This window comes from Pantherophis guttatus, chromosome 5, assembly GCF_059756535.1.
Source record: "Pantherophis guttatus breed Tessera chromosome 5, ASM5975653v1, whole genome shotgun sequence".
Classification (NCBI taxonomy): Eukaryota; Metazoa; Chordata; class Lepidosauria; order Squamata; family Colubridae; genus Pantherophis; species Pantherophis guttatus.
This window is the reverse complement of record NC_142067.1, coordinates 109948640-109952851: the sequence shown is the minus strand read 5'-3', so window position 1 is coordinate 109952851 and position 4212 is coordinate 109948640. Positions and strand designations below refer to the sequence as shown.

The window sequence follows — 4212 nt, the reverse complement described above, 5'->3', positions numbered from 1 at the left end:
TAACCTTGTAATGTTACATTTGAAACTGCTGTATGCAATAAAGAGACACTTAATGCATCAGACTCCTGAACAACCCTCAGCAAATATTTCCAGGCACACAGCTTGCTGCTAGGATTAAACATGGAAGCTCTCTATATAGGCTAGAGAAGAATCTTAATTTAATACTATAACATGCTCTAGAAAAATGATGAATGTTCTCTGTATAACTCAAGATGCAACTTTCTTGCTATATCCCAGGGCAATTAAAGCTGTTGCTTCTTTTTCCTCTATCATTCCACATGGACTCCTTGATGTTTGTTTCAAAGACAAAAGGCACTGAAAGTAAGTAGTTGTTGATTATTTATACTGCTCATATTTATGCCAAATAAATTCAGGCAGGGGTGGGTTCTAAATTTTTTTACTACCAGTTCTGTGGGCATGGCTTATTTTGTGGGCGTGGTTTGATGGTCATGTGACAATTCTTTAGGATTTAGCAGAGGTACTGGTCTACTACTCTGCTACTGCTTGCTACTGCTTGCAGAGCCATACCGGTCTACCCATTTGTTTTTGGAGCATTCCGGTCAACCGATTTGTTTTTGGAGGCATTGGTCTACCCAGTTGTTTTTGGAGGCACCGGTCTACTCATTTGTTTTTGGAGGCACCAGTCTACTCATTTGTTTTTGGAGGCACCGGTCTACCACCACACTGCCTTTTAACACTGATCAGCTGTTGGGCGGCCCTTTGAAGCCCCGTGGCAAGAATTTAAACAGTTTTTTTCCTTCTAGCCGATCAGCTGGGACTCGAGAGGCAACAAATAGATTGGGGGTAAGAATAACACAGGGGCGGGGAGTGGGAGGCCCCAGCTCCCAAACAAAGAGAACCGGTTTGATGATGTCATATCGTCACCGCTACCGGCTCGGCCGAACCGGGCCGAACCGGGAGGAATCCACCATCTGAAATACTGTATATCTTGTATGTTTAAGCTACTGAAGAGTTGGGGGAGATTTCTCTGCATGCTCAGGTGAGATAGCTAAAAACAGGTGAGCTGTAAAACTCCTATCACACATACAACCCCATCAACCTAGGGCAGCCTGGGAAGAAACAGCAATTATTGTTCCTTTCTTTTCTTCCCCACAGTCAGGAGGAAGAAGGAAACTTTCTTTCCTACTAATCAAGATACACAAAGTTGGTTTAAACCCACAATTTAGTATTCAGTGTGGAGAGATCAAACCTTAAAATCATGTTGACAGATTACAGGACCTCGAGATATAACCTGGCACCAAAAAGAAAAAAAAAAGTTCAGTGTTGTGTTTGCAATATTGCTGTGTTTTAGTGAGAAAAGATAAAGTGACACACAAAGGCCAATACCTTTCTGTCTGCTCACACAACTGCCCAACAGCTCCAACCCTTTCAAAAGACTTGAGGTCCAGTGGCTCAAAGTTGTTGTGACTTCAATGTTTGTTACAATCAAAGACCAGAGACCCGAACAATTTAAGAACACTCAAGGAGTTAAAAATTCTAGACGAAAATAATAAATAACAGATAAAATATATATTAAAACCACAATTTGCCATATCTGTCAACTTCAATCTCAGTGGAGAATCCAGGGATCTGAGAATGGATGAGATAAAGACCAGATATTCTCCTCTTGGATCCATTGAACAGGGAAAACAATTCAGAAAGCACTTGATGCTGTGATCAGATCATTCCAAGGTATGGTTCCTAAACTAAAGGAAACAGTCACGCCTGAAAATGTATCATCTCCATTTTACCAAGTGCCATATGTAAAAGTTGTTTTTGTTGTTCAGCTTGCCTCTCAACCTAGATCCCACTAGGCATTCCTTACTTAACAAATCTGTCATTCCTAAGCTTTGAAAGTGCATCCAAAGAAAACCATTGAATGTTCTGAAAACTTACTTTATGATGATTTATGATTCTTCAAGCCTTTGGCTTCCGTTGAATTCCCAGATGCATATTTTTGTCATCAAGTGTTTTAAAATTGTGAAGAAAGAGGTAAACAAGTGTTCGGAAGAACTGGCTAATTTCCACATTAATTTCATTTCCCACTTGCAAGAGCAAGCAGTGATTTCTCATATATAGAAAAATGTGCCCTGTGAAAAAGCATATTATAATTACTACTTTTATTAGATACTGCTAGATATTGAAAGCAGTTTCCCCCTTTCCATATTAGTTTAGAGTGTAAAATAACACATTTACAATTAAATGTAAAGGAGGTATATTCAATAGAGTATAGTTATCATACTAAATATGTGCCTAATTTGAACAGCTGTTTAGTCATATATGACTTTTTTCATTCACAGCAAGGAAAGCTAGTTAACAGAAAATATATACCATTTAGAGTGCAAATGCAGATCTGCACCTTTTAAAAAGAAAAAAAAAGACATATCTGCAATAATAAGTTACTATATTTATTCTGGTTTTTCACATACAAAATCTCACTTTTCTACTAGTGATTAATAGTCTCCCCTATAGTGCTGAACAACATTATTGTGCAAAACTAACAGTGTTTATTTATTTAGAAATATCTTATTTAATTTATAGGCTGCCCAACTTCCAAACAACTCTCAACAGCTTAAAACTAAAACCCAAGTTTTTAAACAAAATGTACAACAGACCAGAAAAATAAAGTACCCATCTACCTAAAGAAGGGGAAAAAATTACTAAAATAAAGTAAAGCAAAAGAAAAGGATAAAGGAGGTTCATGATCACCATGTCCATAGAACAATAATTCTTCAACAATTTCCTAAAGAATGTAAAGGTGGGAGCCTCTGGCGGGAAATCGTTGAATGATTTCTTGCATGAACCAGGAAGTCTTGCATAACTTCCTGGATCATGCAAGATTATTTAGTTGATGGAACCCAGAGTGCACTCACTCTGCGGGACCCATCTTGCTTGGCCAGAAGCCAAGATGTAAAATTGAGTATCATCCTGTGGTGAAATTCAATTTTTTTTACTACCGGTTCTGTGGATGTGGCTTGGTGGGCGTGGTGTGGCTTGCTGGGTATGGCTTGGTGGGCCTGACAGGGGAAGGATACTGCAAAATTCCCATTCCGTCCCCACTCCTGGGGGAAGGATATTGCAAAATCTCCATTCCCACTCCACTCTGGGAGCCAGAGGTGGTATTTGCGTATTTGCCAGTTCTCCGAACTACTCAAAATTTCTGCTACCGGTTCTCTAGAACCTGTCAGAACCTGCTGGATTTCACCCCTGGTATCATCTGTATATTAATGATACCTGACCCCAAACCAGCAGATAATTTTATTCAGTGATTTCATGTTAAATTGAATGTGAGTATCAAACAACTGACGGCGGCAGATGATAGGCAGAATATCTTCCCACTTGTCAATACCATTTGAAACTGGACAAAGAGAAAGGAGGACAGTTGTTGTAAAACAGGGTCTCCTATCCACAACTCCTGAAGCAGACCCTTAACATTGTGATTGATAGTGTCAAAAGGTGCTGAGAAATCAAGGAGCCTCAGGATGGAAACACCACCAACCCCATCCTGGCTTCATCACAGGTCATCAAGAAGTGCAACCAATGAATCTCCATACTAAACTCTGGCTTGAAATCAGGGTCCAAATAATGTGTTTCATCTGGAGATGAAGCCCAACTATCCTCTCTACCACCTTACCTAAAAAGGAAATGTTGGAAAGTGATCAAGCAATATCTTCTTAAATATCACTGCCTGGACCCAAACACAGGTAACCTCCTGACAGCTTTAACTATCCAAAAGGGACCTGGATTTAACAAGCAGGTGGCCAAGCTAATACTGAAAAATTTGTATACTTTTTCAGTAATCACAGGATCAAACTCAGCCCAGACAACTATATAAAGCCTTTGCCCAGGTACCTTAATGGACCCATCTAGTCAGAGTCCAATTCTCTGTGCATTCAAGAGACTTTGTTTTTCTAAAAGTGAGAATATTCTTCACATCAATTCTGCTAATGGTCCTGCTGCATCTCCTTCCTCAGCAGAGATCAGGTTGTTGTAAACAGGGCTGCCAGATAGCTATAACGGTGAAAAAATAAGAAAAATATATTGCTATATTACTTGGAATTAATGGACCAGATCAGCTACTAAATTGTGAATGAAGACAGCTTTATTATAAACTTGACTTGACGTTGAAACAGCAACAGTTAGGGCCACCAAGGATCTGGTAACCTGCTCCAAGAAGAGAAGAGAAGCTGGATACTGGGTTATGCTCAATTT

At 39.5% G+C, this 4212-nt stretch overlaps 1 long non-coding RNA gene across 1 annotated transcript; it reads right to left on the bottom strand.

The window, feature by feature from the left end:
* Positions 1-868: 868 nt before the first annotated feature.
* LOC148113556 (uncharacterized) lies at positions 869-4007 on the bottom strand. The gene is made up of 3 exons (XR_015728321.1): positions 3853-4007; positions 1897-2090; positions 869-1497 (listed from the first exon to the last, which is right to left on the bottom strand). It is a non-coding gene; the product is annotated as an uncharacterized LOC148113556 (long non-coding RNA).
* Between the last annotated feature and the right edge of the window lie 205 nt (positions 4008-4212).